Raw genomic sequence first — 8,454 nt, 5'->3', positions numbered from 1 at the left:
GTTTAATCAATTGTTCAAATCATTATTTATAAATATGTTTCAGTCTTTGAAAGGCATGAAATTCTCAGTTATTAGATTAATTGTACATTTTAATTCCACAGAGAAAATGGTCAAATGTTTGTCATTTGTATATTCACATTTATCAATACAATATTTGGCCAAAATAAGGTAAGATTTGGTTGATCTTCAAAGTCTCAGAACAGTTTGTTTCAAACAGGGAGAACATTTCTGAAACAAATAGGTTTAGGTTTCAATAGGATTGATGCAAAAGGAACAGCTGGGGTCAAAATACTTAAGAAAAATAAGATGTTAACTACAGTTAAGGGGGGTCAGGGGTACACCCTGGACAGGTCGCCAGTCTGTCGCAGGGCCTATTTGTCAATAAATTTTCCATAAATGTTAATACGTCTGAGGCACAAAAAGGGTGAATGTAAAGTTAAAGATTATTCCAATTTCTGAGGTTTCTCCAAAAAACATTGGGATATGAGCATGGGAATAATAAACGTTCCCGTTGATATTAATTCGATTTTCTTAATCTAATATTTAAACATTTTATGATTCCTTTGTAAAACATAACATCTCATCATAGCTATATTTACAATCCCCAGTATGTTGTGTTTCTTTTTTGTTCCATGTCTTCAGTTCTAAAAAATAAAGTTATAAAAACTAACTAAATAAATAAATGACTCAATGGGCTACCCGATCATCCAGCTGCCGCAAATCGTGTTAAAACTGTCAACCAGCGCGAGTAATAAAGTTTTAGAAAAAAAATGGCGCAAAAGGGAAGTCACGTAATACATGTGCGCGCGTTTAGGGCGTGGTTAGGGAAAGGGGATCGGGGACTGACATAGCGCCTCGTGCTGTTCTTCTTCTGTGGTTTATTGGCGGTTAGCAAACAGCGTCATGGTGCATTAGCGCCACCAGCTGGTCTGGAGGGAAAATGTTCCACATTTCACTACCAACACTATCCACGTCAGTCCTGTTCCTCCCAGTATTTCTGTCTTTGTGACTCCATTCATTCTTTAGCATATTTATAATATCATGTAATTAAAATAATGTTAAAAATTGAAATCCAAAAAATTGGAAACAATGAGAAAAAGGAAATACCGAACAAAAACATTTCAAATTGTCCTTACAAAAACAATTATACATAAGTTAAAATATAAAATCTGGTAAACAGCAACCAATAAACTATTCAATCAAAAACAATGCAAAACATCACAAATTGACAGACTTGAGTTGATGAAGTTCTTTCAGTGTAACTTTGAGTCGGTCTGTGCAGCTTCTAACAGGTTCAGAGGAACAATGTAGTCTGTGAGCAGAAACCTCAGTGTGAGGGAGGAGGAGCTTTCACCTGGAATCAAACCAGCAACTCTTTATTCAGTGTGACGACCGCTCCTCCACAGAAAGCTGCAGACTGCGGCGGTCCTTTTCCATGCAGATGTTTGCAGTTGCTGGAGCTTCTGCAGATGCTGCAGGCTGTTTCCAGCCTGGAGATGTTGGGAGTCCATCACAGGGTTTGGTCCAGAGCTCCAGTGCAGCCTCTCACTTCCTCCCATTGACTGTACTGGACTTCTCAAGCCATGAGGTCCCCCATTGGAAATGCATCACCTCCACTCCTCGTAAAGTAAGCCACCACTTTCACCGTCACTTCCTGAAACGGCTATCGTCATATTGCAAACATCTGCAACCCATCTTCAACGATTGGTCTGAGTCTCCATGAGTCATAGCTGAGTCATGAATCTATAGGAAGTACTGTCACCAATCTGGAGTGAGTTTATTGTGAGTTCCCACCTCTTTCCACGCCTCGACCACGAGACCGCAGGATGTAAACAGATTCTACTTTAATAACGCCGGAGAAATGTACAAGTCATTGTTGAAGCCTTTGAGGGAGAACCATTCCAACATTTGATTCTGTCAGCAATCCTTTGGGATTTACTTACATTTATTCCTTTTTGTCGAGATAAAAGGAGCATTTGGGTGACGTCGCTGGAGAACTGCGTGTGTCCCCTTCGCGCGCAGCAGCAGCTTGTCTCTTCACATGCGCGGCCACATTACAGTCTGATCAGATGCATGTGAGAAGCACGTTCAGCGGTATTTAAAATAAATAACCATCCTAACAAGTGAACAGCTGGATCTTTTTTCTGTTTGAAAATACGACCAGGTCCTTTCAAGTTTGTCTCGCGCTCCTCAGACGGCTGCGTCTAATTCAGGCTGAAGCTGGAAAAGTGAAGAAGATGAAACTTTGGTTGGTGATTTTATGCGCATATATGCAACTTATAATTTATAAGCTACAATCAAAACAGTGAAATAAAGAAAAACGAACGTTAAACAAACAAAAAAGTCCAAAGCACATAACCTCAGAGTGAAATCTATTTCTACAGAGTAAATCCTCATCTAAAAATGTCGACAGCATGCTCCTCTTGTTGTTTTAAACTGCTGCATCGGTACATTCCATTGAGGAAAACAACAGTAGGACAATGATTGGTACATTGTTGAATTGTAAAGTAGGTGTTAAAAGGTCTTCACGGACCCATTGATGAAGTCTGCTCCCATTGGCTACCCGTCATCTGTCACTCAAACCCCCCAGACGGTCGACGTCAGACCCACAAACGCTTATTGAGCCATCTGATTGGTCAATTTATAACTCTAATAACTTGTGAAAATGGAGAAAAATCTTTAAAAAAAAAATAGGATTAGAAAAAAGAAGTTAACCAGAAAGCAGCAGAGGAAGAATGATTATTCTGACGTATAAAATAACTGAGAAATAACTGTCTGTTTCTCAATGTAAGTCAATGGGACTTTGGCCTTTTTGCAACCCAGTGGTACTTCCTATATGGAACACGGAAGGAGGGGGGGGCTTGCTCTGTTCAGTTCTTATATACAGCCAATGCCTCCTCAACATTCCAGAAGCTCCTCCTCTTCTTCAACTGGATGAGGCTGTCCTCCACTTGCAGCTGGACCTGGATGTTTTCACAGACCATGTGGCCTAATTTAGGTGTCTGACTTTGGATCAGAAAATTTAGGGTTCAAGTCCCTTCATAGTTGGAGCCAGATAGTGGTTCCTCTGTGCTGATTTAGTTTAACACAAACTTCTGGAACCAGGTCAAGATCACAGTTTGAAGTCATTTTAGAAAGTATCAAATGAATCTGTTTATTTACTGACAAACACTATTGAACCTCAGAATCTGTATTAATTTCCTGTGTAACATATTGTTAAAAAGCCGAGAATTAGCGGCACATCTGCATATAATTATATGTTATATTCTTGAGTACATCGGTCAACTCCAACAACGCAATAAATCCCTTTTGGAGGAAGTCGAGAACCTGCAGGTCATGAAACAGTAATTAGAAGGTTTGGCCACAGAGCACATTAAACTGGAGACAAACATTAGGGAACCTAAGAAACAAAATTATTACCCCAACAAAGATCGACAACAACTAAATTTGGAAATCCTGAACCAAAAAGATCTGGAGGACAAAGTTGTCTCTGCAAAACAGAAGCACGCAGCAGTTCTGGCTGAAAACATAGCCCTGAAAGCCTAAACCTCAAAGTATGTACAACAACCACAACGTGCTGCTATCTATCTGTCTGTCTGTCTGTCTGTCTGTCTGTCTATGACATAACATTTGTTGTGATGTCATAAAGATATATTGAGGATCAAAGACACATTTAATGTGATTTTTATGACATCACTTCAAACATGCCACCAGCTCGAAGACAAATGCTTTTTGGGTGCAGTCTGAGCAGTGGTCTCTGTATGCAGCAGTGCATTTCAGGTTGTGAAGACCATTTTTGGTCTTGGAAAGACTTGTTTATGGAAGGTACTTCAAAGAAGTGTTCTTTTTAACATTGTTAATGGTTAAAGAAGGTAAATGAAATATAAATAAGGGACAACAAAAATCTGTTTATTTAATTTTCTCATGTTTTAAATGTGTTACAAAAGTATCGGATCGGGACTCGGTGTAGACAAAATTTAATGACTCTGAATTGGATCGGGCCCAGAAGATTTTGATCGGGACATCCCTAGTAATGAATGTAAACCTGATCATACAGAGAGGAGTATAAGATGTCAAATTTTTTAAAAAAAGATGTGCTGTGAGGCTGAGGAGAGGAAAGGGTTGCATGTTGGATGTATGGGGGATAGATGGATGAGGTAGATATGTGGAGGCTATTTTTGTGGATCTACCTGTGAGGCACAGTAAACCAGAAGCAGATAAGGTAATTCTGTTGGCTGTCCATCATCAGGCGACAAACAGTTTTATGGTGAGCAGATTGGCTGTAAGGGCTGTTGATTATAATGAGAGAAAGAGCGAGCCAACAGACAAAACACATGCAGCGGGTTCTGAGATGAAGCTCTGTATCTATAAACCGCTCAACTTCATTTTCAGAAGGAAACAGAAATTCTTCTAAAGGAAGTTCTCTCACACAGACCCTTGCTTTCTTCTTCAAACCTGTTGATCCTCTCAGAGTCTTTCATCCAGGTGTGGTTACAGATATACTCACATCTGTCTGCTCTGCATCAACACTATGTCCAGCTGGTTGCTGTCACAATATGATCTTAGATTTAATTTTTTCCCAAATTCTGGGGTCTCTTCCATCCACACTTTGGAATTTCTATACTTAGCACAGATGTTTGTCCATAGTAGGCTAGAATTTGGTCAAGTTGCTCCATGAACGCTCCGACTGCAAAAATCTGGCTGCCTAGTTTACAGCCTCTTGCTGCTTGAGTCAGATTGCAGCCTCCCATGCATTGTAAGAAGCTGCTGGGGCTTCATGTCAGTCTCTTCTTCTGGTCAGCTCACAGTTTAACAGGAGGGACACTTTTATTATCTCAGCCTGTATAGGCCCCTCATGTGTTAGCTGCTGGCCTTTTTCATGGTAGTCCTCGAAATCTGACAGTTATGTTTATCCCAGAAGGTCTGAATTCCTTTATTCGAGCTCTTCTTGTATCATCTGTCCTTCATCTCCATGGAGGGTAGCTTTGGTTGGTCCATCAGTTTTTTAATTATATTCAAGAATCTCCAGGATTACCACTGTTTAAATGGTAAACGGTGTAAACTTGTATAATGCTTTTCTACCTTCCTTGAAGGCCCATAGCGCTTCACAGTCACACAAACACATTCACATTCGCTGTCGAACACTGGCGTCAACCTTCCCCCAGAGGCAAAGTGGGGTTCACTGTCTTAATCAAGGACACTTTGACATATGGGCAGTAAACAAACTGGCAATCTTCCGATCAGGGGTCAACGGCCCTACCGCTGCCCCATAGCCGCCGTTCACTACTTCACCTTCTTGGTTAGCCTGGGCTGGTCATGGAGAGTTCAGTTTGATCACATTCATCCTCCTCCTTAAACCCAAATACAGTTCCCAAGTGCAGCTATGATGGCAGCTTGCCACCAGACTTGATACATGTGGTCTGCTTAAACTGAACCAAGGTTCCCAATAATCTGGAACAAAGTTCTAAATACGCCCAAACAAACTCAGGTCCAGGACCAGGAACTGGTCTCTGAACCATATTTCGAGGTGGTCTTGGTTCATTTCCAATCGGACTGAACACTGTTTCACTCTGAGATTCTTCCGTCTGAATACGATCCGCTCTGAGAGCAGAATTACTGGACCAAAACGGCCACTGTAGCCAGTCATTAGTGGAGAAGAGGTGCTACAGCAACCCAATGAAATGTGGTTGGATGAAAGCAGGCTATTTAACCCTTCCGCTCTCCTTACACTGTTGGTGTGATGATCAATATGTCACAAACGTATTAGCATACCTCGTAGCACTAGCATTCCATAGTTTCAGTCAACAAAAGTTGCAGTAAGAAGTGTTGAACCTGGCCTTTAGAGATGTTCAAAATTGACTAGCACAATAAAATGTTTTAATGAGTAAACTATCTTGACAAGTATTTGCAAAGCGCACTATCTCCATCTTTCTCTGAAGAGATCTTTAGTCACATGGTTTTGTTTACTATCTTTGGTCGGAAAAACGAAAGTCTGCTTCAATGCAGTCTGAATACAGACCAAAAGCAAGGTTTAGGAATCAACACGGACCAAATAAAGCCAACGCAGTCCGTATCAAATCCTTTCTCCAGTCTGAATACAGGATCAGCAACCCTTTAATTAAGTCATGGGCTGTTTAGGGGTTGGCACCCAATCTCAAATGTTGGGACGATTGAAGCTTCCATGCTCTGTCCTCCTGTCCCCTTTACCAGCTGTGTTGATTGGTTCACCCTGTGATACAATAGTGAACTATTCAGTGTATCACCCTACTATAGGCTCCAGCAACACAGTGACCCTGAATGGGAACTAAGCGGGTTCAAACAACAACCAGATGGATGGTTCATGGGTATCAAAGCTTCAACAGCAGAGGGGTTAAAACTCCAGGACTCGAGGGCCGGCCTCCTGCGTACTTTCCAGAGACCCTGCCTCATCTGCTGCTGATTATCTGGATCTGGTATGTTTGGCCAATAAGGAGCTCCAATGGTTGGAAAACATGTTGGATCTTATAGAAGTTTCTGTCATTTATTTACCTAAGACAGAAAGATTCTTTATTATTTTCAAAGTATCACTTGAAATCAAACACTTGGACTTTAACTGACCATCTTAGAAACATTTTGAGTGAATGTGTAATACATGTTTATTTCTCTGAGTCTTTTAAGCACACATGTCAAAATCAAGGCCCAGGGGCCGGATCCGGCCCTCCGGGTAAATTTATCCTGTTTCAAAAGTAACGGTTTTAAAACTATGAAAATTGGCATTCGGACAGTTTTATGGCCAACTATGGCAAGATTTTTTTAGGCTATTTTAGTTACATCCTAGTTTTGGCTAATTTAGCCTTTAGACTGAATTTAGACTGAAGCTGATAGCTGAAAATAGCTGATAGCCAGCTAAAATTAACCTAAAAATAAAAAAAAATAAAAACTTAGGTTAGCCAAAACAGCTAGCATGTAGCTATTTTTCAGCTACATGCTAGCTGTTTTGGAAATAGATTATAATGGGCTGATCAAACACAGAAACAGATGTTTAAAAATAAGCAGATTTAGGTACCTTTATGCCTCGTTTCTACTGAGCAGTCCAGACCAGACTGGACCGGAATTTTTAGCGTCTCCATTACAAAAAGGACCCGGTAAGCACGTCTGACTGGTACTATTTTTAAACCCGCGTTGGTAGTAGGTCCACTGGAAGATGGAATGGACCCGTGAGGGCGGAGCTTCTTTCGTCACACGATGTAACCCATTGATTGGTGGAAAGGTTTTACGACAACATGAAGCGCCCGACCAGCACTTATCCCGCCTCAAGATCCAATCCGAAAGTTCTGTCCTTTTTTCGGCTGGATTTCTCTTCGCCCCGTGTTGAACCTTTCCTGCTTCGTTTCTCGACCGCGGCGGGAGATGAAGGGGGATCTTCTCCTGAGGAGCTGCTCTTTCTCCAGGGTTCACCTCCCTGGTCAGACCCTCTGAGCGTTTGAAGCCAAAGAAATCATTGTCAGCTCTTAGTTGAACTTTTTTAAATTACTTTTCCTAGCACTGATAAAATGACAAGAACCGTTAGCACCCTAATGCTGTCTGCCTTTTTTCTTTCTCTCCTAATTTTATTATTGAGTCACAAACACTTCCATACCAGTGCAGCCTCTCACCTCCTCCACATTCCAGAAGCTCCTCCTCTTCTTCAGCTGGATAACGCTGTCCTCCACCTGCAGTTGGACCTGGATGTTCTCACAGACCATGTGGCCTAATGGAGAAGGCGTTTGACTTCGGATCAGAAGATTGAGAGTTCAAGTCCCTTCAGGGGTTGAAGACAGAAGAAGTTTTTTCTTCCGTGTTAATTCAGTCCATCTGGCGGTAAAATTCCTAAATGTCCCTTTACAAGTTTCCTCAGTTCAGAAACATCTTCAGCAGGTCGGCAACTTTATTTGATTGAATTTTCATTCTCCGGTAAACGTTTGCAGCAACTTTAACTGCTTTAGACTTTATGACTTTACTTGTGACTTTTGAGATGTAATGAATAAATAAAACAGAAACAAAATGACTCAACCATCAAAAACTGGTATTTTCTAAGTATAATAATAAACACAAACCCATTATGTCTGTAACTTTATTATTGTGAGATTATGTGAAACATTCAAGAATCTGTCACCACAGATTATGCAGAGAAGTTTGGTACATAAACACTATAAGAAACAACAACCAACAAATCTCAATGCAGTATAGAAAAAGTGTAGTTTCAGTGAGTGAGTGAACATCTTCACACTGCTACTAATCTCTACTAGAATACAGGAATCACAACACAAACACCAGTCTGTTTCTTTATCCACCTCCTCCTTAATACAGTTTTACTAAAGATTTTATATTTGTCAACACGACTCAACAAAATATAAACTGCAATTATTTAATATTTTAAACAATATTGAAATGACCACAAACCATATAAGAAGTGTTAGTAGAACTGTAGTGTTG

Source organism: Oryzias melastigma, unplaced genomic scaffold (assembly GCF_002922805.2).
Source record: "Oryzias melastigma strain HK-1 unplaced genomic scaffold, ASM292280v2 sc00305, whole genome shotgun sequence".
In the NCBI taxonomy this organism is placed as follows: Eukaryota; Metazoa; Chordata; class Actinopteri; order Beloniformes; family Adrianichthyidae; genus Oryzias; species Oryzias melastigma.
This window is presented reverse-complemented; position numbering follows the sequence as displayed.